General features: G+C 43.1%; 1 protein-coding gene across 1 annotated transcript in view; it reads left to right on the top strand.

Moving 5' to 3' along the window:
• MAP2 (microtubule associated protein 2) overlaps nt 1-27,295 on the top strand; it is a 752,988-nt gene that overhangs the window by 194,817 nt on the left and 530,876 nt on the right. Inside the window, exon 3 of the mRNA XM_029607915.1 lies at nt 25,102-25,152. The gene's annotated coding sequence lies outside the window, so the exon portion shown is untranslated. The remainder of the gene's footprint in view (nt 1-25,101; nt 25,153-27,295) is intronic.

Raw genomic sequence — 27,295 nt, 5'->3', positions numbered from 1 at the left:
CAGTAACTGAAGGGAATCTCTCATCTCTTGTTTGAATGGTGAGGAGACTGTAAATCCAAAAGGAAACAGGTTATTGGCAGAGGTTCATTTGTACTTGGGCTGTTTATCTGCACCTGAATTGCCGCATGCACGGAGGTTTGCCATTGCAGGAAGATACTGATAGGCAGTAATTAAAGAGGAGTTTCTCTGTGCCCTAGTCTAGTGCAGTACTATTGAAATTGCCCGCTACTATTGTTCTTTTGCCAACTCTTCTTCAGTGAAGGACTCCCCACCTTATTCAAATGTTAATATATAGCCATCTGTTCCTTTAAATGAAGTAGCCCCCAAAACGTATGACCTCAATTATTATAATTGTGAACTTTCACTGTTTGACACACAAGGAGAGCATTAGCCAGTGTTAAGCAGCTAGCAAGAGTAAAATGAATACAATATTAAAAAGTATCTTTTTAGGACTGACATGAAGAGGGGATGCTGTGGAGATTGTGCACTGACAGTCCTCTGAGGAGGGAGTTCCAGTTATTGCTTAGCAGTCATGTCTACCAGCTGGCGCAATAGGGCACTTGTTCCAGGGTTCATGGGGGGGGGGACGGGGGGGGGGACTGCTGTCCCTGCTTCTCAATCAGAGAACTGTCATTGCAATGGCTGGTTTAGACTAGAAGGGGGAAGAGTATAAAAACAGTGAAAGCCCCTGGGAGGCTGCAAATGAAGACTCTTGACGATGTGATCTCCTTGTTGGGGCAGGATCCCGTTGAGCTGGAAGCTTAAAGAGACAGGAAGAAGCTGGTGGGCACCTCCCTTCACTGCAAAATAAAAATAATAAAAAAAAAATAATCTCTCTATTTTCCATGAATTTCAGAATTTCCAGCAAAGCTTGGTAAAGCTTGGTAAATAGATATTTTACACTAGAAAACTCATGAAATGTAAAATGCTTTGTCATTGTGAGTTTCTGGAAGATGTGCTACGTGTAAGAGCTGAAGAACTAGTGTCTGATGGTACTAATTTGTATTATCTGTTAATGATAAATATATTCTAACAGTATTACATCAGCTTGTCTACATTTTTAGAGTAAAGTTATTCAGTCCCAAGCTTACCTTTCTCTGTTATGCCATTTTCTAACTTCTAATAGGCAATCAGGAAGGAACAGACTATTTATGTATAAAATATTTCATACACCTCATACATGTAGTGTTCTAAGTGCATTACAATAAAATAAAAACACTTGGGATTACAACACATCCTGCTGTAAAAAAAACACTTTCAGGGTGAATAATCAAAGACAAACTTGATACATAAAATAAATATAATAACCAACCATATCATACACAAAAAAGTTACAAAAACAAATATGACAATTAGTTTGTCAACAATAGGTAACATCAACCTAATAAACGAAGGTTGACCGACGTGCCGCAAATGCGCAGTAGAGAGCAGCTCTACTGCGCATGTGCGGGCGAGCACGTCGGTCTTAGGCAGCGTCAGGAAAAAAAAAAACATGGCGGCGGCGGGTGGCAGCGGGTGGCGGCAGCGGCGGTAGCGGGTGGCGGCGGCGGCAGCGGGCGGCAGCGAGGGAGGGAGGAGAGAGAGGGAGGGAGGAGAGAGAGAGAGGGAGGGAGGGAGGGAGTGACTGAGTGAGAGGGAGTGACTGAGTGGGAGGGAGGGACTGAGTGAGAGGGAGGGATTGAGTGAGGGGGAGGGACTGGGAGGGAGGGACTGAGTGAGAGTGAGGGAGGGGGAGGGACTGAGTGAGAGGGAGGGAGGAGTGGGTGAGTGTATGGGAGGGAGGTAGGGGGTGGGGAAGAGTGAGGGGAGAGGGAGAATGAGGGAGAGGTGAGAGACAGGGATGTGAGTAAGTGGAAGGGGGAGAGGGAGAGGGAGAATGAGGGAGAGGTGAGAGACAGGGCTGTGAGTAAGTGGAAGGGGGAGAGGGAGAATGAGGGAGAGGTGAGAGACAGGGATGTGAGTAAGTGGAAGGGTAAGAAGTTGTGGAGCAGAGAAAAAGGGAGTGGAGGAGGGCTGAGGGGGAGGGGATGGGATTGAGAGAGGGTGGGGAGTGACTGAGGGAAGGGGAGGGAGGTGAGAGTGAGGGGAAGAAGGCAGTGGGAGACAGAGGGTGAGTAAGACTGAGTGGAGGAAAGGGGAGGAGTGAACGAGGGGAAGGGGAGAGAGGGAGAAAAAGTGTAGAAGGGTGCTGTGTTAGAAAATTGACTGAAAACAAAATGTAATGTAGCCAGTTTTAACGGGCTTAACGGCTTGTAATAGCATAAAAAACATTATGTTGACCTTATTCTAAGTAGAATATTAAAAATATTCCCTGTACAAAAGGGCACCAAGCCCTGCCATACAATGAGGGATACTTGCCTGTCAACTCTCCCAACCAAATCTGAGGATTTCTAACCTTTTCCACCTTATCACCTCAGCCCAGTGAGATCTGGAGACTTCTACCCTCTAACTCTAGCATCAGAAAGCATCATATAATCTCCTGCAATCTTCCACCCCTATTATTCCAGTCTAGAAGTTCCTACCCTGACTCCAACTTCAGGAAACATCATATAGTCTCCTGCAACAATTAGTTCTCCATCATTATCAAAAAGCCACCCAGCATTATAGAGCCACTTTCCTCCTAATATCTTTAAACATTATAAACTAAATTTTCCCATTTAAAAGCCTCCTGAATACTAAATAATCTGTAGGCCAGTTACTCTTCTGCTGATAACTGATTACACAAAATCTGAAGGCTCATTGCCTAGTAGCAGCCAAGCAGACCTCCTTTGAGTTAATTCTATTAATAATGCTTCCTGGGAGGAACACATTTCAATTTATCCTGCAAGTATATAGCACCATGGCCCTTTAAAAATGTATATGCCAAACTGAGAATTTTGAAATTGAATTTATTTTTCTACTGTCAATCAATTGAGGGCTTCCTGACTTTCAGGACCAGACTTATCTACTCCCATAATTTACTCATCATAACAATATGGGCTGCTGAATTTTGCATAATTACAGACAATGTACATATTTTTTGGCACCCTTACCAGCAGAGCATTATAATAAATGCTCAAATAATCTTCAAAGAGCTTAAGGTATGATGCACCTTATTAATCATCTTTTTTATGGTACTAGATTGAATAGAATAGACCAGTGGTTCTCAACCTTTTTTCAGCCGGGACACACCTGACAGATAATTCTCACATGCGTGACACACTGAACATGTGACCATCACGGGGCTAAATGTATATACATTCTGCACCCTCAGGAACCGTCTCAACCCCCAACAATGGGTGCAGACAGAGCAGAACTAGGGCATTACCCGTACAACTCACCATACAAATAAAGATATTCTGGTTCTGATGACATCTCAGTAAAAGCAAAACAAACTCCCTTTACTGGCAGATACAATACCCCTCCTTATGAAAAGATAGTAATTTACCACTAATGCATGTCCTATTGAGAAAACACAACGAATAAGATTGATACAAATACCTACGTGCTAGTAAAATACCTCACCTCAGTCACACACCCAGAACTGACCATCACCAAGTACAGAAAGACCACAAATTATAAATATGGAGGCAGAAACTGGAATAGAAAACCAAATCAGCCACTCTGCATGCAGTGCGAACCTGGAGAAATGGAAAGAGAAATATAGCACCTAACATAATAATGCTCACAAACTAATCCATACAAAGTTACACCTGCATTATGGAACACACTCAATAACAACCCAATTTATGAAATGGCAATACTACAAATATTACGAGGCCCTAAACACTAAAACACTTCCTATTAGGAAAACAGAATAAGCCAAGCTGCTATATATCCCCACACAGAAATAATTGTAAAACTATACTAATAAATGTTACAAAACAGCTGATGAACAGAACAACATCCAACAATTAAAAACTCATAAAAATTATTAAAAATTGTCCAAATATCAATAATCACCCATATGACATAGTGAGGGCAAAGGTAGCGCCGGCGCCATTTTGAAGATTGGCAATACGGCCCGCATGCAGGAGGTCGCTCCCGGACCCCCGCTGGACTTTTGGAAAGTCTTGTGGGGGTCAGGAGGCCCCCCCCAAGCTGGCCAAAAGTCCCTGGGGGTCCAGCGGGGGTCCGGGGGCGATCTCCTGCACGCGTGACGTCGGGAGCCAGGAACCAATATGGCGCCGGCGCTACCTTTGCCCTGTGACATGATAAGGTCAAAGGGCCACCGGTGGCATTTCTCAACGCAGTCGTGGCCAGAGAGAGAGGGAGATCGCGTCGGGACCCCCCCCACTGGACCCCAGGTAATTTAAAACATTTTGGGGGGGGGGGTTCGGGAGGGTGGGGGATTTGTTTTAAAGGTTCGGGGTGGGTTTTAGGGTTTTTTTGGTGTGCCGGTTTCTCGCGCCCTATTTAACGATACAATACAAATGCCCCTGATGATAAATCGGGGGCATTTGTATTGTATTGTGCACTCTTACGATTTTGGACAATTTTAAAATTATCTGACGATAATTTTAATCGTTCAAAAATGATTCACATCCCTAGCCATGATACACCTGCCGGTGCTTGGCGACACACTGGTGTGTAGCGACACACCGGTTGAGAATCGCTGAAATAGACTATACATTTGTACCTGTGATCCTAAATGAAGGAATATTATTAAATCCTAGATGAGGTTCCATGTGATCTGATTGGTTAAAATCAGACCACATAAAACAAGTTGTCAAAATATTTTAGTGATAAAATGGTTACTGAGATTTATACTTGCTAATGCATAATTTTGGCAGTGTTCCATTGAGGGAGTCAAAAGTCATCTTAATTATGAATGCCTGCAGCATTTGGTCTTGGGCATTGTATCACAACCTCTCTGACTTTTAATGGTTACAGTCATTCTTAGAAGCAGCCATTACCTATATATTTTGGGATGGAAAGGAACTATCTTGCAGCTGGATATAGCTGATTCAGACTGTGAATGATGAACACATAGATGGACAGGCTATGGTTCCTGCATTTGGGTACAACAGATACAGACGATTTGATTGTCATGTTACACATACAGATAATAACTTTAAAATGGGCATGCACATGCCCGTATTCACATATATATGGGTGCATGCAAAAACGCTCCAGTATTTTATAACATGCACGTATACTATGCATGCAGATTATAAAATACAAGTAAATATACCCAGGAACATGTACGTGCATGTAAAAAATGCACAAATACATTTTTGCACTTATCTAGATAAATTCTGAGTCATCCGGCTAAGTAGCAGCACTTATCTGGATAAATACCAATTTAACTGGCAAAGTAGAATAGATACAAAGCTGCTACTTAGCCGAAGTCTTAGAAAGACTACTTAATCTCACTAACTGCTGATTCACTAAAGGCTTTTCTCCCATTCTGTGTCTATAGGAAAATACCTTGATGAATCTAGCCCTAAGTCAGATAACTGCTGCTTAGCTGGATAAACTGAAACTTGTCCAGATAAATTCTGCTACTTAGCCGGCAAATTTGAAACTTATCCAGATAAGTGCAAAAATGCAGCTACTTAGCCTGATAAATCTGAATTTAGCCAATAAGCATGCACAACTGGTAAAGCCGTGTATTTTTATGTCTAATTTTAAAGTGATATGCGAGTAGATTTAACATGTGTAAATGAGATGCATTTACCCATCGTAAGTCGGCTTTTACATGCGATAAGTTGGGAGATTTTCTAACATGCACGCGGCAACAACATTTCCAGTTTTAACGCTTAGTCTACTAGTTTGCCCAATCCATCTTCAGGTTACTGAGATCCTCCTGGCTTTTCAGCCTGAAGCCTCCTCATTTCACCCAAACCCCCACCCAGTCATTTTTTCACTTTTAAGACGTTTATCATAATGTACTCCAGATATTGTGCAGGAGTAAATATAAGTAAGCTGCCAAATATACATGCAAAAATTGCTTATAAAAAGCAACTTCTTCGCCTAAATGTTGGCCCCGGCCTGGAACACCCCTGGCCTGCCCCTTTTTTACACACACAAATTTAATCATGGACCCTGTTTTACATGTGTATGTTGAGGCTTCTAAAATAGCATATACTTGCGATTATGCTATTTTACACAAGAAACAATTAATTTTTATGTGCACAACTTTTGAAAATTCATTTTTAAGATGTTTTTAGAGACTCTTGTTTATTTAGAAACTACAAGACTCAAGAATTTGCTTGTTGTGCCTTGTATTGCAACTTGTGTATTTTCTCTAAAAGAATTCTCATGGAAATAAAAGGCCTCATGAAATCATAATATTTAAAGAAATATTACCGGTTTGTTTGAAAGTGACGGATAATGTGGTGATACAGGTACCTTAATATGCTTATGGTAGAAATGTTCAAAAATACATTTCTACTGGAACATAATCTATCTCGGAGTTAAGTGAATATCAAGTGTAAATCTGTCCTGGGATTACCAAGGATCTTTTTGTTGGGCTTACTGGTCAAAAATATATACAATATCCACTGTTAGGTAAGCTTATCACCCACCTTTTGGTATTAGTTCACTGTGCTGTAGCAGCTCATTGGAAGACAATTAATTCCGCAACATAGGCTGAGGTTTGGATGTAACTGCTCACCTATTCACACCTATGAGATCAATTTTAAAAGCCAAGTGCACGCCAAAATCGGGAGATGTATGCACAGGTAGGCTATGTGCGTGTTCACCTGATTTTAAAAGCCGTCTACATGTGCATACATCTCCTGATATGCAAATATCTAACTGGAATGAGAAAGGGGCATGGTGTGGGTGAGGTTTGGGAGGGGCATAGGAGTTTTGGGGCGGGGCTAAGAGATGTGTGTGCAAGTACCTAAGCGCCTGGCCTTGCTCCCAGGTCCAGTGCCACATAAGTTTACTTCTGCTACGGAGGCGGTACAAGTTAAACAAAAAAATAAAAACAGGCATCTGTGAGGGGTTTCAGGGGGCCTGGAGTAACTGGGGGGGAGGGCAGGCTAAAAAAACAGGGGGGGGTTTCGAGGACCTAGCTCTAGACTGGGTGAACTGGTGGATGAACTGGTGCAACTAGCCATGGCGGGAACACGTGCCTGTTATAAAATCCCCCCACTTGTGCGGCTCAAACCTGACTTTGAGCGACTGCGTGCACCAACCTGCAAAATTGGGTGCACACATACCCGTGCCTAGGTTATTTTAGAAGATATTTGCCTGTTTGCATGTATGTTATAAAATTGCCACATCTCTGGGAACTGATGAGCATGTGTACATGTGTGCCTGTGCACCCGTTTGAAAGTTACTGTCCTTGCTGAGGTGAGTTATTCTTCAGATACAGTAGATAATTCCCTATCCCCAAAGGGCTTACAATCAAAGTTCGTGTCTGAAGCAGTCTAGAGGAGCATCAGTGGAAGAGGCAGGATCTGACCCCTATCCTCCCTGGTAACTGGCCTGCTGCTTTAACCACAAATGGAGAAAATGAGGACTGAAAAAAAAGGAATCGTTCTGAAAGGTACGAGTTCCCAATTCCTCAATGATGGAGGTAACTTTCAAAGCCATTTATTTGCATAATATCTGGTTTTCTGCGTAGCAATGGCTGTTCTAAAATGTACCTGGGCTCAGGGCTTGTAAAAGCACATGTCTAACCTGGTTGCACATGTACTTCTATGCACATTGAGGAGGGGCATCCTGAGGACTGGAGTTGAGGGAAGAGTCGGCACTTACCTGCATACTTTTGATTTTACAGAGGTATGCACGTAAGTGTACATGCATGAGTTAGGCCCTTAGAAAAGGAATTTTAAATGGGTACATGTACGCTGCACGCGCATGTTATAAAATCGGGCGCAGCGTACATGTACGCATGTTATAAAATCGGGCGTAGATTTGTTCACGCCGGGTTGCGTGAACAAATCTGCCCCCTTGCGCAGGTTTAAAAATATGCCCCCCCCCCCTGTGAATATTGCAAACAAATTTAGCTGGTCAGTGGAGAGAGGGAGGGAGGGAGGGGAAATGTTCAAAGCTTGCAGCTATATTGGCTAATTTTGTAAATTAGCTGGGTAAATTCTTTGAAAACTGACCCATAAGGCTCTAGTTTATCTCTGATTAAATGTAACACTGTCTTAACCAGCAAATTTGTTGATTTCTAAAGACCAATGTTCTATATCTTTGCCATCCTTAATAATAACCCCTTGGGGTGGTTGTTATAATTGGTGGCACCTCGTGGGCGAATCTAGGGTCCATACTTGTAGGGTTCCAGTTGGAGCTCTGATGCATGGCCCTTAGGCAAAAATTGTTGCTGGTACCACTTGGCTGTGCAAATTGGGAGGGGATACGCAATAAGGGCCGGATTTTAAGAGCTACGTGCGGGTGTACATTTGTGCATGCAACCCGGCACGCACAAATGTACACCCGATTTTATAACACGCATGCGCAGCCGCGCACATGTTATAAAATCCGGGGTCGGCGCGCACAAAGCGCCGAGCCCTAGGGGAGCCCCGATGGATTTCCCCGTTCCCTCCGCTTCCCCCCACTTTGCCCTACCTAAATCCCCCCTACCTTTATTATGTTATTTACGGCTGCCTCTGGCAGGCGTAACTTGCGCGCCCGGCCGGCTGCCGGCGCGCAATGCCCCGGCACGGCTGCTGTGCCAGAGGCCTCGGTTCCGCTCCCTTTCCGCCCCTTTTTCAAAGCCCCGGGTCATATGCGCATCCCGGGGCTTGCGCGTGTCGCCGAGCCTATGCAAAATAGGCTCGGCGCGCGTAACCCCTCCTGCGCGCGTAAATCCAGCTGGATTTACATGCGCAGGGCTTTAAAAATCTACCTCTATGGGACAAACATACTGGAATATGTGAGAACTTTGCTAAGGGTTTTAGACCTGAACAAGAGTTTAAGAATAATTTGACCATCCTAGTTCATTTCTCCAATCCAGTGATAAAACCATTCTTCGGGCTGAAATCATTTGTCAGCATGATGTAATTACTTATTGTCCCTATCTCCTAGGGAACCTCTGGAGAATACATACTGACCATGGCAGACTAGTAATAGTTTTAGCTTTCTTTGAATTATTCTTCTTAAGTAGTCTGACCAGCCTTAATCTGTCTGCATGCACTATGCCTGTAGTTCTTTTGGCAGACAAATTCAGAAGCTCAGCAATCTCTGTGAATAACACTGCTTAGTCATTCAGGTCTAACATCCAATTTCATCTACTGCTCAGCTTAAGTACTCTTTTAGTGTAATAGATTTCATTTGCCTGGTGATTCACTATCTATCCTTTGGAAAAAATAAGGATAATGATTTGAATTAATAGTATACTTTTAAGCTAACAGGATTTCAGCTGTTCTATCATTTTATTTATTAAAATGTAGCTCATGCCCTTTCATTGGTAGCTCAAGGCAAGTTACATTCAGGTACAGTAGGGATTTCACTGTTTCTCTGTGTATGTCATAGGATTAGATCCATCTGGCTTTTTATATTTGGATTGGTTGATGCTGGTAGACATGCTTGGAGATCTATAATAGCAGTTCTTTTTGTGTACTCATTCTTATTGATTAAGGAGTTTTCTTGTTTTTTCATCCAACTGTTTGAGATCTTTCTGGGGCCAGTTTACATTTTCTAATCTGTAGGTGAGTGTGGGGATTGCAACATGTTTCTTATTCCATGTTATTAAAGTGCTTTCCAATATCAATTTCAGTTTCCTGCAGTATTTTTTGCTGGTCTCTCAGTGATTTGTTCTGGAATGTTTCACCTTCTTCTACTCGTAGATATTTACATATACTTTCCTGCTCATGTTCTTTTGTGTTACAAATCTTCAGTCAGAGAGATGTTTTCAGTTTTGCTTATTTTCCTTTAAGAAAAGGTCACTTTAGCACATTTGTTCAGGCCAAATATCATCCTAATTTCATCTGAAAAACTTTTTACTAGTCAGTGTTGTTCTATTAAGTGCCAATAATATGTGCTATAAAGCTTCATGTAATCTGTAAATAGTAGGTACTATGCTATCTCTGGATCATTTGTGTCTCTAGATTAAGGCTAAATCCATAGCCCAAGGAGTTGTTAAGAGCTCTCTGGATTTAATGCCAGACAAAAGAGGAGTGGTGACGGGGGATTTCCCTGAAATATTCTTCACTGCCTCTTGATGTTAGGAAGTGTAGTCTGCCACATTTCCATGCTAAACTTGACGTTCTCAATCCATACAGGGTTCACTCTGTACTTTTCAAGGCAATTTATTATCGAAGAGTTTGGAATGCTATGAAAAGCTTTCTCATAGTCAATCCATGCTATGCAGAAGTTTCAGATTTTCTTACAACTGGTCATGATGACTTCACTTATTGAGCATCAACCAGTGTTTGGTTTCATATGCTGTTCTTTTGTTGTTCTGTCTCCATGATTATTAACATCTGTGCGATTTCTGTCTGGTTGTAGATTGTAGTGAGGCACATTATTGGTTATGGTTAGTAATCTTTGGGGATGTCCTTGGCACTCCCTTTGAAAGGGGGAGTGTTCTTCCTGTTATTAGCCATTGTGGTGTTAGTTCTGGCTGATTGATCAATCGATTTTGCAGTTTGTCAGGTCTTTGGAGAGATGTTATTTCTTTGAACCAAAAGTTGGGCACACCACTAAGATCAAGAATCTTCCAGTTTGGACCTCTTTTTAACCTGTTGTCTAACTCTTTTGTTGTTATTTCAGACTATACCATAGTTTAGATGTTTGCCTTTTCCATGTTGGATAGTTATTCTGCCTCTTTATTGTGTACTATGGGATCCTCACATGTATTTCTCCAGAGTTTCTCTGTTTCAGTTTCAGTTGGTGGTGTTTTAATTGTACTAATGTTCTTTCCCAGGTCCCTGTGCAATGGCTTTGGGTTCTGTCTAAATGTTTTATTTTGATGCCTCTTTTCTGTTTTCTTCGTATGTCTGCAGCTTTTGTGCTTCTGCTGCAGTTTTTAATTTGTTATTGGCATATATGAATTTAAGATCTTCCTCTGTTAATTGCAACATGTTTCAGCTTGAGGTTTGAATTTTTCTCATTATTTTTGGCATCCTCAAGCCTTTGAGGTCCTTGTCTTCCAGTGACACCTTTGCATGCAGTGATTTTATTTTCTCTTGTATACATTTTTCCAAGGAGCAGTTTGTTATCTTTCTCTTTTTCTTCTGGCCTTGTATCCTTGTTGCTAGGACTCTTTGGGTAATGATTTTTGCTACACAATATTGTATCTGATTTATTTCTGTGATACCAATAGATGGTCTCTTTATGCAGTTATGATCTTGTTCTTCTTACTTATCAAGCTTTTTACTTTGGGTGTCAGGTTTATTTTAGGTAGCCTTTCCCTTTCCTGGACTCCAGCATACATATTATATTCCACATAGGCCAAGAGCTCTATTACCAGCCCCTCTTCTCTTGGTCTCTCTCTTACCTTTCCTCTTCACTCCACTTCCTGACTTATCTTAATTTGTTGTCATCCTCATGTGTTGAACTATTCCTATTCAATGGTATCTCCTCATTGCTTCCTCCAATTGCTTTGGCTGTTCTGGCACCTTTCTTCTCTCCAGATGTTCCCTTTCACTTTCTATTTCTCTTTCTGCTTCAGCTCTTAATTGTTTTAAAATATCATGTAACTGTCTTGGCAAGGGGTTCACACTTCAGAGTGCATTGACCTACTTGGTGCTACCTTTGGAAAACCAGGCACAGATTTGTGCTGTGGGGAGCAGGATTGCCTGCGAGTAGGGGGTGTGCAGGCAGAAAAATGTTTTAGTTTGTTTCATTGGGGGGAGGTTCTCATCTAAATTTAATTTTTTTTTGGGGGGGCTGTTTTGTTTTTTTGTTGCTGCAGTTTTGGCAAATTGTGTACATTATGTGCAAAGAGTGCATATAGTTCATACTATTCAGAAATAGCATGCTCTAAAAACAAAAGTAAATTTAAAAAAATGTTGTGTTGTTTTTCTATCATTTCCTTTTAAAAACAACATGAAGTGATATTGATAATGCTGTTGACATTTTCTATGTCATTTTAAACTAAAGCACATGCCTATTGTCATAACCAAGGGAATCAATAAAAACACAAGCTACACAAAACTGGTGTTCCAAACAAGGAAAAGAATTCATTAAAGCAGTCCAGTTTTAAAATCAAGAAAAATCAGCAAACTGGTCCACTGATCCAGGAAAAACTAAAACACAGCAGTGACAGACCTTGGCAGAGAGGCAGTTATAGTCATTGTGTCATGGTGACACCTAGTGGCCATATGTAGGGCTTATGCTTGCATGGTTCTGGTTCTGGTTCTGGATGGAGTCCTGGTGCATGGCCTCTGCCAAGGACTTCTGCTGCAATGTCAGGACTGAGTACATTGTAAGGGGATATAAAATATGGTGAAAAAAGCCCAAGTGGTTGTGCAGGAAAGCTCATCGTGCCAAATCCCAGCCTGGTGTGTAATTGAGCTGGAAGCCCAAAGTAAGAGGAGAAAAATGCCAGTACAAAACCAGGAATGTATATAAAGAGTATAAAGCTTAGATTTTAATATATTCAAATATTTCATTTGACAGTCAATGAAAGTTATCATAGCAACTTTGAGATATGATGACACTGAAGGAAAAGTGGTATACATGTATCTATCTATTTATATCACTATGTAGCATTGATATATATAGATACATGTTTACTATGAATAAAGGAATACAGAACGGGCTGGATTTTAAAAGGGTTACGCACGCAGGGCCTATTTTGAAAAAAGGCCCGGCGACGCCCGTAAAGCCCCGGGATGCGTGTAAGTCCCGGGGCTTTACAAAAGGGGTGGTGCGGGAGCAGGGCAGTCAGGGGGCGGGGCCAGAAGCCTCCGACAGAGCGGACATTGCCACTGTGTTGGAGGATCATGTGCCGGCAAGCTGCTGGCGCGCGCAACTTGCGCCTGACCGGAGGCAGGCGCAAAAGGTAAAATAAAAATTTTGGAGGGGGTTAGAGTAGGGCTAGGAGGAGGAAAGGTTAGGGGAAAGGGTGGGAAGGTCGGGTTAGGGGGAGGGAATGGGGAAAGGCAGCGTGGCTCGGCAAGCGCAAGGTGCATGCCGAGCCACGCCAGGTAGCGCATGCACATTTACGCTGCGCGTGCTTCTTATAAAATCTACCACAATATTTTCATAAGTTCTAATATTTATTTTCCTAAATAATATTTCAGGAAGAGTCCAAAAGAAAACAAACACAGGGAGGTTAATTTTCAAACAATGCGTGGCTGCATATACATGTGTATATGGCTGCGTGGAGATCTACAATAGTATTATTTTATAACATGAGATACATGTGCATTATAAAATATATGTATGTCTACCCCACATATGCGCGTATGTATGCTTACGCATGAATACATGCAGTGCATTGAAAGCAAATATTTCAATGCATTGAACACATGTACTTTTCCAACCTATAAGCTCATATATTTAAAGCATGGAAAAAGTGGCCCTTGCATAAAAGCTGATTTATGTGTGGAAGTCGTTATATTTTAAAATATGTACACACAAGCCGTAAAGCCCGTTAAAACGGGCTACATCCCTCTGTCTCTCACCTCCCCCTCATTCTCTCTCCCCTCACTCTTCACCACCCCCCTCCCCCACCCACTCCTCTCCACCCTCCCTCTCCTCTCACTCAGTCCCCCCTCTCCCTCCCTCCCTCCCACTCAGTCCCCCCTCTCCCTCCCACTCACTCAGTCCCCCTCTCCCTCCCTCCCTCCCTTCACCCACCTCCATTTCCTCCCGGCGCCGTAAGCGCGACTTCCCGCAACCCTCACCCGGCTCCATTAACTCCTCCCGCTCCTGCCGGCAGATCTCGGGGGGGGGTCACTCCCACGCGTGCGGCAGTGACCCCCCCGAGATCTGCCGGCAGATCTGGGGAGGAGAAGAAACGGCACCGCGCCGCGCGCGGTGCGCTACTTCTCCTCCCGCTCCTGCCGGCAGATCTCGGGGGGGGGGCGCGGGAGTGACACCCCCCCCCCCGAGATCTGCCGGCAGATCTCGGTGGGGGGGGCGCGGGAGTGACACCCCCCCCCGAGATCTGCCGGCAGATCTCGGTGGGGGGGGCGCGGGAGTGACACCCCCCCCCCCGAGATCTGCCGGCAGATCTGGGGAGGAGAAGCAGCGGCACCGCGCGCGGCGCCGCTGCTTCTCCTCCCGCTCCTGCGGCCCCACCGCCATTTTTTTTTTCTGATCGACATCCTTGCCCGCACATGCGCAGTAGAGCTGTGCTCTACTGCGCATTTGCGGGCCGTCGGTCACAGGCCATTTATAAGGTAGATAAGTGAAATTACCAGTTTTCAGATTCCTCTAGCATTTCGCCCTGTCCTTCTCCAGGTCATCGACATCCTCCTGGCTCTTCAGCTGAACTCCCCCCAGTTCACCCAGACCTGACACCCAGCCAGTATTAGACAATATACAAGTCTAATATCAATTCTGCAAGACAATTACTGGATGTAAAATTCCGCGAGTACGTTGTCAAATGTATACACTTAAGTCTCTTATAAAATAACTTATGCACGTAACTGTTGGCCCCACCCTGCAACACCTCTAGGTAGATCCTGTTTGTTACACATATATATGCACATGAAACCTAAAGTATGCATGTATTTTTGATGTATATAAAATAGTGAATAAGCATGTATATGCTAATTTTATGCTCATAAATGCTTTGAAAATTCACTCCTATAAGATTGGGAATTTTTTTCTGCAGTCCCTTTCCTTTTCATCTTTTTGCTTATTTAGCAATGGCTGAGAGCTGAAAAGGGAGAAGACAGATGAGATGGGAAAAGAGTAAGAGGTATAGGAAATGGCAGATTGTTTTATATTCTGTCATATTCTGGTTTCACCATTTTGTGCCGTATGTTGTTCTATAAGAAGAGGAGAACAAAATGGTGCCTGACAGAGCATGAAAACAATTCATAGATAGAAATGTGCACTGCATTGCTTAGATGAAATTCATAGAGGAAATGGGGGTAATCTCCGTAATACAACATAAATTTGAAAAGCCCCAATTTATTCCTAACTGTGATTGTGCCTTCCTTTGATGAAAAATAGTTATGCAACCATCATCAAGGCATGTCTAATTATGTGACTGGGATTCTATTCCCTTTTTACTTTGCTTAAAATGGCTTCTTGACCATGCTTTCTGCTTTCCAGTTAACTTGCATTGTATCATTTTGAAATCTTGTTTAATCTTCCCTTGCACATCTTCACCTCATGCTACTTTCCAATCTGGCATCAGTGAGGAAGCCATAGTATATAGTGTAGACTTTAGCACACCTTCCCCAGTGCTCTTCCTTGCACTATATAGTTATATGTATATATTATTTAGAATATGTATTACTTTTTCCCAAAAGATGGTCAAATCGAGACACAAACAGCCAGTCAGTTATTTCAATTTGTAATCCAAAACAGTGTAACCACTATAAATAAATGTAACTTATTAGATTTCTCAACAAATTAATATCAATGAAGTTTAAACACAAGCTGAAAAAATAGATTAAAAATACATTCATACATACATACATATATATGAATGTGTTGTCAAGCAAGCACTTCAGCAACCTGTTGCTGAAAAGGCAAGATGCGGTTCTTCCAAGAGGCATCTTAGGTACTGGTCTTCAGTTGATCAGCAGGGACCAAACTTTCAGTAGTACGTCTGAGTCCCAAGTAATGCATCTACATGTGGATGCATAAAACATAGAGGAAATGTTCAAAGGATATGACATGCAAATTTTGCATTCACAATCCAGATTTTTTGATACCTCTATCTTTACCATGCATGCAAAGTAAACCAATTTTCAAAGAGTAGAATCATATGTTTTATGCATTCAATTGATTATGCTTAGGCATACTGTGACTGATTAGCATATTTTATGAATGTAGAAAGAAATTTTCAAACATTGATCTTCCTTTGTAAAATGTGCTAAAGAGTCTCATAGAAGCAATATTAGAAAAGTTTGTACAAACAGATTAATTCAGATAAGAGTGTATATATATATATTTATTTATTTATATAAAACAATGCATTTTGAAAGAATCATCCAGCACCATATAAACAAGTAGAAAATATTGCTAATCATAATAAAACAAAAAGTGGTATTTTCACACTAATCCTAACACAGTGGCAAATGTAAAATCAGACATGGGAATTATGCAGAAAAGGCAAACCAAAAATACTTTTACTAAAGAAAAGTATAAATTATTGCACAAATGTGCACTTTATGCCATAAAAAGGGACCCCAGCATGGGTCCATCATACTTCCAAGTGTGCTGGGAGATCAAAGCAATGTACTCAAAAAGATACAGCATAAGTGATTGAAAGGCAGAAAGCAAATCATATAAATAAATAAAGGTGTTGTAAAACACCTCGAGCTGATAGATGTATTTATTTATTTAGTTTTATATACCGTCACTCGGGGCCCATCGTAACGGTTCACAACAGGAAAAACACATTATACCTAATCTAATGTACATAATAGAAACCTAAAAATACATAATGTTACAACACAGGTAACTTCACAAATTTAGGTAAAATATTCCCTAAAAACATAAAGGAAAAGTCAAGAACTCAAATAACATCATAAAACAACTTAAAACTATGCATTGCAATGATGTGATTAATTAAATGTAAATGTTTATAAATGAATAAAAACAAATTCTCAACAAGGAAATCTAAAACTAAAATGTATTTTCTAGAAGAAGGAAATAGAGTGGGTATTGCGGATGTGGACCCTTGACCGAACTGGAGTTGGGGCAGCTGGCGGAGCTGCCTGTGGCAGAGGCACAACTGCAGCTTCACCTAGACCAGCCCTTGTTCCCCTTAGGCTGAGCCTTCGGGTGCCAGGGCCAGCAGGACTTAGGTGTGGGCCTCTTTGAAACAGTGGAGATCCATCGAGGTAGTCATGTTGCAGGCCAGATTCCGGGGCAGGTTGAGTCCAGGCACTGGTCAGGGCAGGCGGCATACAAGCAGAGGCAAACAGTGCAGTGGCAGGCAGAGTTCCATCAGAGTTGAGAATCAAGCCGCAGCCAAAGCCAGAGATGATCTGAGGGAACACGGGATGGAGAGGGAGGCAGGGAGGCAAGGAACAGCATAGGCAGGCAGAGAAAGACACTTAAAACTGAATGTTTGAAGATGAAGAACTGAAGACTGACGACAAGGCAATGGTGAAGAACTGAAGACTGACCATGGAATGAAGACAAGGAACTCAGGAACATAGACCAGCACTGACAAGACAAGGAACAGGATTGCAGGAACAAAGATCAGAAACAATGACCAGTACCATGTAGAAGCAACTAGCACTACCAGGAGGTAGTCGACCCTTTGCAGAGGCATAGATGGGAGCAGGGCCCTTTTATGGGCTGGAGGCCGTGACTTCATCAGAGAGTGCCACAGGGGATTTCCTGCCTCAGGCCTTTAAATCTGAGGCAGGTGCGTGCGCGCCTAGAGGCAGCATCCCGTGAGGTTGGCAGCGTCCTGCCACAGGCGGCATCGGGCATTGTCGTTCGAATGGCCTGCCCCGGCATCAAAACTGAAGGTAAGCATGGTGGTCCATCGACCTGCTGCATTGATCACCGGATTCAACATTGGGGAGGACAATGTATCAGAAATAGTGGTACCTGAAGTCACACCCAAATGAACTGAAGTATGTGGAGAATGCCATGATAGACTTAGTTTTTGGGTACTTACCAGGTTCTTATGGCCTGGATTGGCCACTGTTGGAAATAGGATACTGGGCTTGATGGACCCTTGGTCTGACCCAGTATGGCACATTCTTATCTTGTTCTAAGATATGCCTAGCTCCAGTAATCTCCAGAGAGAAATCTGAGAGGTCAGTAAGGATGTGTGTTATCAGAAATGATCAAAACAACAAGTTCCTGGCAAGGGCAGAGTTCTTTGATTTGTTTAACATACAAAAAGACTACTCCCCATATATGCTCAAAAAGTGTTCATGAGAGGTAGAGATAACATGGAGAAGAGCAAAGGGATTTGTGATAGAAGCCATAGATGGCAGCATCAGATCACCACTTCCCATGCTCTTAGAGCGCAACCAGTTATCAAACAGAAATTCCTATACTAGAAGTAATTTGGCATTATTTCCTTCTGAGGCCTATAACTAAACACCTCTTACCTTTGGATCCTGATATTTAAAACTTACTAGGCCAAGATGTCCTGGGACTATGCATTGTTCGTCAGCTGTACAAATGTCCATGTAACTCCCCCTATGCTAATCGCCTAGACTTAAGGTGGATGATAGTAGGTGACATCTGAATTGACAAATTGCATACACTGGAAAGTGTTAATATCTTCACCACTAATGTCTTGGAGGATGGATGCACTTTCTTATTCAAGCCATGTCCAAACCATTTCTCCATCAGGGAGATATCTATTCATAAAGGGCTATGTGGTACCGAGCGGTCAGAAATAGCCAGAGAATAGACTACAGGCTGGACTGGCAAAAATCTTTATATATTTCTTATTGGTCAAAAGCAACAAATCAAATAACTTTGCTATTTCATGCAGTTCAACAAAACAAATGTGGCAATGCAACTTTCAGTTCAGTTACATTTGCTTTCTCAAGGCTTCCTTCTTTTTCCCTGGTCTCTTATTCCAGTCTGCAGGGATCCACTCTAGCCCAGAATCATTTAAGGAAGACTAGTACAACAGCTGTGGCTGGTCCTTTTAGGTGCATTGAGAGAGTTTCTTATATATTCCCTCACATGCTACCAAACTATCATCCTGAAACATACACAGAAGCCCTCACACCAAAAGATTGGGAAGACCATCTGGGAAATGCAGTATTCTAAATTATGAAGGAGGATGACAATCCTGCCTTCTCATTGGAGGACATGGAGATCATGGACAAAGAATTCTTCAAAGATGAGTCAAACAGCTGGGTGGCTCTCCTCCTTTTCTAAACACATAGACACTGATTTCACAACAACAAAGAGTAGGCCCTCTTACTGCTTACTGCAATACATTGAAGCCTAGAGAGGAAACTAGAGACAAGGGATCACTTTAGACTTTTATGAAGGACATGTTCAATAAGAGACAGCTCTACCTCTGAAGGAAGGTGAAAAATTCTGGTATCTGCCTATCTCTGGCATGTACTATCCTCAGAAGCCAGGTCAAATCAGAACTGTATTTGAGCCAAGCACTCAGTTTCAAGGAATCTCTCTAAATAATGTGCTCCTCACTGGGCTTGACTTAACTTACAGTCTCTAGGGAATCTTAATTTGTTTCAGGAAAGAGCCCATTGCCATCATGACTGGCATCCAACAGATGTTCTACATGTGCATGTCTTTGGCGTTAGTCCATCACCTGCAGTGTCTACCTATGGATTCAGAAGGACAATGCAAGAAGGAGAGAAGGAGTATGGTACAGATGCCAGGCAATTCATAGAAATAGACTTCTATGTGGATGATGGATTGAGGTCCATACTTTCAGAAAAAGGACTTATCAATTTGTTAAAGAGAATACAATCAATTTTAGCAGAGGCCAATCTCAGGCTTCACAAAATAGCATCCAGTGATGAAGGTATTCTCTTGAGAAGACCACGTGAAAGACCTGAAGAACTTTGATTTGGGAGTTGACATGCCACCACTCCAGTGTAGTTGTGGACTAAGATGGGACATGAAAGGAGACATGTTCACATTCCAGGTCTCATGCAAGGAAAACCCATATATCCGCCATGGTGTTCTGTCCACAATAAACAGCTTGTATGATCCATTTGGGTGGCTCGTCACCAGACAAAGGAAGCCCTTGTTAAGAGAACTTTCATCAGAGACAAAAGAGTAGGATGCCAGCTGCCTCCAGAGAAGAAATGAGAATGGGAAACATGGAAGGACTCCCTTTGAGATCTCAAGCAGCTCCAACTCATTACAAAGAACTGTGTGTCTTTTCAGATGCATTAGTAAAGGCTATTGCTGTCAATGGCCTATGTGAAGTTGATAGCTGCAGAAGGCAGATCCCAGATAGAATTTATCCTTGGCAAGGCTAAAGTAGCACCTCAGCGGCTGAGGTGCTACTTTAGCCTTGCCAAGGACCTAACCACACCATACTATGGCTTGAATTCTATGGAGTAGTATTGTCAGTAAAGAAAGCAGTGCTGATACTATGTGAAACACATTCAGCCACACATGGTCAAGTTCTACACTAACAGCATAGTGCTGGGCTACATATTCAATAGAACCAGACGGTTCTACATATTTGTAAGCAACAGAGTCGAGCACATCAGGAAGTCAATGCATTTGAAGCAGTGGGATTATATGTCCACCCAGTCAGAACCCTGTGGACCATGGGCATATCATTCATAGTGCACAGGCACCACTACCTTTCAAAAGGAGTGTGCCATGCACCACTAACTAAAATGCCATTTACGTAGGTGCAAAGAAGATCTGCAATGCAAGGCTGTCATTGAAGCACATCCCTGCAGTGGTGAAGAAGGCCTATGTAAAGGGGGTATCCAAAGTTAATAAAAATAAAAGATTGTGCAGAAAATGTCCAGAGGAAGAGGAAGGCCATGGTACTGTGAGGAGCCTGAATGCCATGAAGAAGAAGAGAGAGCATCATTGGAGCAAGGAGTAGGCTGATGAAGGGGTGTAAGCTGGTTACAGCATCAGGCCACGTCAAGAGAGTAGCAGGAGCAGTGACAAAGAACACGATTTGAGGAGGAGCCATTGAGCAAGCCAAACTTTCCCCAAGGCACTCAACCATGGCAGGGGAAGGAGATAGGAACGGCAGCTCTCGACTGAGATGCTGGGCCTGATGCAATGCGGAGAGAGAAAGGCCTTAATCAGGTGGAAGCCGGCCCTTCTGTTGCCTACCTCAGCATTTCCAGCCAGGTGAAGCAATGGCATCAGAATGAAGATGAGAGGAGGGGCCTGCAAGGAAAACACTGTTAGGCCACCCCAGCATTCCTGGCCTCCCCCCCCCCCCCCACCCAATCTTCTATGTTCGAATGCAGCGCAAGGAGGAGCAGAAAGAGATGAGAAGCGACAAAGTCAGAACATCGGATGGGAGGCAGCAGCAGTGAGTACCCTCAATCAGCACCACTGCGGTTTAAAAAAAAGGAAAATGAGCAGCAAATGGCATCGGGGCCATGAGAAAGCCCCAATGTGAAGAGCACAGTCAGGCCGCGGTTTGATGATGTCGCCTGCCTTGGGGAAAGTTCGGCTTCCTCAGGGACTCCTCCTCATATTGTGCTCTCTGTCACTGCTCCTGCTGCTCTCCTGACATGGCCTGATGTTGTCACTGACTTACTCCTCTTCTTCTTCATGGCATGCAGGCTCCTCACAGTACCGAGGCTTTCCTCCTCCTCCGGGCATTTTCCTGCACAATCACGGGTGCACTGGGCTCTTTCCTAATGTTATGGTTTAGTGGTGTTTGGGTGGATTCTTGGGTACTGTGGCAGATGACCACGCCGACGGGGAGGGGCCCCGTGGGGAGCCACAATACTGGGCTAGACTCAAGACGCACAACACAGAGTTAGATCTTTTATTGTACAGCTGATGCATACCACCAGAGGTGGCAGTAGTGAGGTGATCCAGAGGTAGCAATCCCGGGACCCTCGGCAGAGGGAACCCTTCTCACCAAGATGGAATAGGGAGATTCCTGTGTAGGTTTTCCAGCATGGCAATGCTGTAGATGAGACAGACTGAGAATTAGATTACTCACTAGATGGTAGCTGTAAGGTTGGCGATTCCACCAGGCTGAAGATAATGGTTACAGGCACTGAGGCAGGGAGAGCAGGCCCTCAAGGAGCGAGTACCTGATCCCAGTAAGGCACCTGAAATAAAGCAGAGGGCCCCCGAGGAGCGGGTACCCAGGGTAGAGAATACCCCAAAGGTCAGAGAGCTTCCAGCGGCAGCACGGAAGCGGCAGAGTAGCTTTGACCGGACAAGTCCAATCCTTACTAACTCAATGAGCTAGCAAACAAGTACAGGCTAAATACCCGGATGGCGTGACGTCACTCGAAGGGGACGCCCCCGAGGTTCACGCCATAGCTGGAATAAAGATGTGAGTAGTGCATGCACCCTAGGAGGCCCTTGGGAGAAACATGGCGGGAGGCAACGCCATAGCCGTTCCGGGGATGCCAAAGAGCGCAGCTTGCAGACGTGGCGGTAGCCATCTTCCCAAGGCTAGCGGGGAGAGCAGAGATAAAGGTGAGGCACAAGGGTCGAAGCCATCTGAGACCGACAGACACAACACCTAAAGGCCACTTCAGTCTCAGCTATTACTCCGAGATGTCTCTCAAACATGCCACTGGACGTCTAGTCTCTAGCAGTCCTTGGTAGCCACACTGGGAGTGCCTCTGTTTTCACTGCCTCCAGCTCAGCTGGATCTTCCTCACTTCCCTTAAAACTTCAGGACTCTGGTAAATTTTATTTTTAATTTATTAACTTTGGATACCCCCTTTATACTTGTGATGCAAGGATGCAATGGGAGCCCATTCCTGAGGCAGCATAAGAAAGGGTTTGGGAATGAAGCTCGGTGCATGTGAGAATGGGAGCCTCAGTTTGGGTGTGTGTGTGTGAGAATGGGAGCCTGGGTGTTTTTTGTGTGTGTGAGATTTGGGAGTCCGGGTGTGTGTGTGTGTGTGTGTGTGTGTGTGAGATTGGAAGCTTGTGTGTTTGATGAAAATGGAAGTCTTGTTCTTTATATGTGAGAATGGGAGCCTGTGTGTGCTGGTGGGGGGTAAGAATGGGAGGCTGAGTATGTATATTTGTGTTTAAGAATGGGAGCCTGGGTGTGTGAGTGAGAGAGTGAGTTTGTGTGTGTGGTAGAGCATGTGAGAGTGAGAGTTTATGTGCATAAGACAGTCTGTGAAAGAAAGCATGAGCCTGTGTGTATGGGGAGGGGGGAGAGGAAGGAGAGAGAAGAAACAGAAAGAGAAGTATGTCCATGGAGAAAGAATTGGAAAAACACTGACAAGGGAAAAGTGGAAAAAAGATACTGGGACCAACTGATTAGAAAAATAAAAAGATCAGACCACAAAGGTAAAAAAATAAATACATTATTTTGAGTATTTAGTGATTGGAATATGCCATCTTTGGGTATGTGCATTTCTTATATTTTTGTATTTTGCTATTTAGAGTTCCACTGTTCAGAGTCTGGTTTCTCAGGCTTTCTATTTTGGTTTTGTTTGTATATTTCTATTTCTAATTTGTAGTCCCTTATTCTGTATTAGGTAAGGGTCGATCTGTGTTCTGTGAGACTGAGGTGCAGTATTACTGCTAGTGTGTAGTTTCTCTGTAGAGATTTGTAACAATCCAGCTTGTTCTGTTACCCCAGTAGGTGGTGTATTAAGGTTCTAGGGCAGGGGTAGGGAACCTATGGCTCGCGAGCCAGATGTAGCTCTTTTGATGGCTGCATCTGGCTCGCAGACAAATCTTTAATAAAAAAGTAAAAATCTTAACAAAACCCCCCACCCTCCTGACGCCCCCCAAGACCTCCAAAATTAATTTACTACAACCCTCCACCCTCCTGACCCCCCCCCCCCTGACCTGCAAAAGTCCCTGGAGGTCCAGCAGGGGTCCAGGAGCGGTCCGGGAGCGATCTCCTGGACTTGGGCTGTCGGCTGCCAGTAGTCAAAATGGCGCCGACGGCCCTTTGCCCTCACTATGTCACTGGGGTCGACTAATGGCGGCGGTAGCCCCTTTGACATAGTAAGGGCAAAGGGCCGTCGGCTGCCAGTAATCAAAATGGCGTCGACGGCCCTTTGCCCTCACTATGTCACAGGGGCTACCGCCGCCATTGGTCGACCCCAGTGACATAGTGAGGGCAAAGGGCCATCAGCGCCATTTGACTACTGGCAGCCGACAGCCCAAGTCCAGGAGATCGCTCCCGGACCGCTCCCGGAGCACCAGGGACTTTTGGCAGGTCTTGGGGGGGTGGGATTGTAGTAAATTAATTTTGGAGGTCTTGGGAGGCGTCAGGAGGGTGGAGGGTTTGTTAGATTTTTACTTTTTTATTAAAGATTTGTCTGCAAGCCCTGGACCCCCACTGGACCACCAGGGACTTTTGGCAGGTCTTGGGGGGGGGGGATTGTAGTAAATTAATTTTGGAGGTCTTGGGGGGGGGGGGGTGTCAGGAGGGTGGGGGTTTTTGTTAGATTTTTACTTTATTAAAGATTTGTCTGCGAGCCCTGGAGCCCCCGCTGGACCACCAGGGACTTTTGGCAGGTCTTGGGGGGGGGGATCAGGAGGGGGGGTTTGTAGTAAATACATTTGGCAGGTCTTGGGGGGGTGTCAGGAGAGTAGGGGGTTGTAGTAAATTAATTTGGTAGGTCTTGTATGGCTCTCACGGAATTACATTTTAAAATATGTGGCGTTCATGGCTCTCTCAGCCATAAAGGTTCCCGACCCCTGTTCTAGGGCCTGGTGTAGTATTTGCATTGCTGCTTTTTCATAAGGTTGCTGTTGAGTCCTGAGAGATAGTGCTGTGATTGTATGGTACGGCAAGGTTCTAGGAGTATCTCTTTTTTTTGCCGGGGTTTGGGTTCTCTGATATTTGGAAGCTGGGAAAAAGAATGTTTGACTGTTTAGCATTGAAGCAAAGTTAGATGATTTGTTAGAACAGTAAAACTCCAGTAAGCAAAGCGGCTGTTTCTCCCAACTCTTACTAGAGTTGGCCAGCGGGCAAAGTCAAATATACTGCTGCTGCCAGACAATAAGACTGTCAGTTCAGTTTATGGAAAGGTTCTCTAAGTTTTAATATGCTTTCTGTTAATTAATTAATGAATGGAACAATGTTTATTGTTTTCACTTTTGTTTGCATTTAACTGAGTTATGCAACAGACAACCTGCGTTACACTAGTGTATGCCATTAATAGTGAAAGTTCTACAGTTGTAGCCACTAGAATTAATCTTTTGGAAACCGACTTGAATCCTCCTTGCTGAGAAATGTACGAAAAGCTTACATGCTTCAAACTTTGTGGTATATGTTAACTTTCACATCATTTTAAGTTCTGCCTGACCAAAAACTATAACTGAGCTGAAGTCTTTTCCTGGGAGGTGCAGAGCAATATGAGCAAAGCCATGAGACTCAGTGTATGACCTTTTGCATTTCCTCAGTGGTGGCGTTTTCACTCTGCACCTAGCTAAGCAACTTTACATTCATTGGAGTTTGTTTAATTTCAGACTGAGAACATATGATCCATCGGTTGCTGTGTATGTGAAAAGGACAGAGTGGTATGTACAGAACTTTCAACCCATTCACTGTTTAGTGCGTTTTGTGACTTTATTTTACAAACTTTATTTTATGTTGAAAGATAGTGCCACAAGGCCTCTGGAGACAGATGATATTGGTGCGAGGGAGGGAGACTGACTTTTCATAATTTAGGCGTGGGAGGGAATGGAATGGGGATTAATTTTCTTTGTAGTAATTAGGATCAATAATTCAGTTGATATGAGTGGGTCTAGTGATGTGGGAAAATGTGCAAAACTCTCTCCTGACTGACAGGATAGGCCTGTGTTAGAGTTTAATAAGACAGATATAGATGGAACTTTATTCTTTCCAGTTAATATTTGCCTAATCATACTTTCTGTTTGAGCTAGTCCATGCAGGCCCTCAAAAAAAACAAGAAGCTCCCCCAAGTTCCACCAGTGGCAGAACAAGCATTTACAGGAAGTCCAGGTCCAGTCCTATGGGCCCGTCCATAAATGATGTCAAGCTTTGATGGGGGAGGAAAGGTGACGAGGGGGTTTGGAGATTTGTGACAAAGTGTGACAAGAGGAGGGTGGGGGTTGATTTTATGCCAAAATAGTGTGATGTCATTTATGAATGGCCCCCTATTACTTTGTCCATTACCAAACCCTTTATTTATTTATTTTTATTTTTATATCCCACCCTGGGCAGATAACAAAGAAAATATACATAACTTTTTAAAAACACAATAGACATACTAAATGAAAACAGGCAACCAAATCAAATCAATCCACAAAAGGGGCATGAAAATCATCAGGAAAACTGGCACAATCTTAATCAACATCAGCAAAGAGCAACAAAGGCATCGGAGAAAACCGGGACAAGCATCAGCAAAAGCAAGGGTAAACATAGGGGTTTTCAGGAGTTTCTTAAATTCCTTTGTATCCAAGGGTCAGTCTGATGCTTCAGGGAAGGGAGTTCCATAGAATGGGACCATAGTTTGAGAGAGAACGTTCACAGGTAATTGAAAGGTGGGCTGTTTTTGGAGAAGGGACATCAAGAAGGCATTGGCTAGCTAAACGTAAATGATGTGATGGGTTGTGGATGTGCAAAGTAAGTTCTATCCAAGGCGAGGAAATATTGTGAAGGAGATTATGAAGAATCATAACGTTCTCATATTGGATACGATATGATACTGGTAACCAGTGCAGCGGTTTGAGAACAGATGTGATGTGTTCATGTATCTTAGTGCCTGTTAATAGACGGGCCATTTTTTATTAGTTCTACAAAAATATGTTGCTGATAAGGCACTTGGACTGGAATGTTTCTTCTGAATATATATTTCATTTGTACATATATATTTCAGTTATGGTTATGTTTATGATGGGAGGATGGGCAGGGAGAGAAGCAAAAAAGCGTCTATATTGTTTGTATTTGTTTTTCTTGAAATCCATCCCATTTTTGTTGTTTTTGGCTTCCAATTACTCTGATTCAATGTTTATTCTAGTTTCTCTATCGTCTCCTCCTTTTTAAAAGATAGCCTCTCTTTGCTGTCGTGCTGATAGACTGCATGTAGCCTTTCTTGCATCAGTGGGGCTGAACAGTGTTTTAATTTTTAAATGGAAAATTAAAAAATATGGAAATGGCATGCAGAGATTAAAGATTTTTAATATCTGTAGCATTAGGTGTTAAGAATTTGTGTCTACTGTCTGCTCAGAAAAAATGAGAAATAAAGGTCAATACACAAGTTCTAGGTGGTATTTTTTTTTTTATTAAACTAACTCAATATATCTGTGGCTATCTTTTGAGAGCTATTTAAACCCAATGTAACTGTGCTGTTTCTTCATTAACCTGATGAAAAGAGGATGTCTTGAAAGCTAGCCATAGATTTATTGTTAGTCCAATAAAAAGGTCTCACTTACCACTTGTTTGTTGACCCTTAATTCTACATATCCAAATGGACTAACACAGTAATCACAATTCTTCCTGCAGACTTTCCTAAAATATAGTCGTCTTCCATTCTCTCACTACATTCTCCAGGTTTTGCTGTCTTTTTTTATTTTCTCCTTCCATTTTGCTGCTCCAAAATACGTTGCTACCCTAGGTGGTCACCAGTTATTCCTTTGAGGTAGAGCTAAAACTGTGCAATGCTATTTGGGCCTCCCTTGGAAGATATTTTCAACCAGA

This window comes from Rhinatrema bivittatum, chromosome 6 (genome assembly GCF_901001135.1).
Source record: "Rhinatrema bivittatum chromosome 6, aRhiBiv1.1, whole genome shotgun sequence".
Lineage (NCBI taxonomy): Eukaryota > Metazoa > Chordata > Amphibia > Gymnophiona > Rhinatrematidae > Rhinatrema > Rhinatrema bivittatum.
Note: the sequence above shows the minus strand (reverse complement) of the source record. Positions and strands in the feature narration are given on the sequence as shown.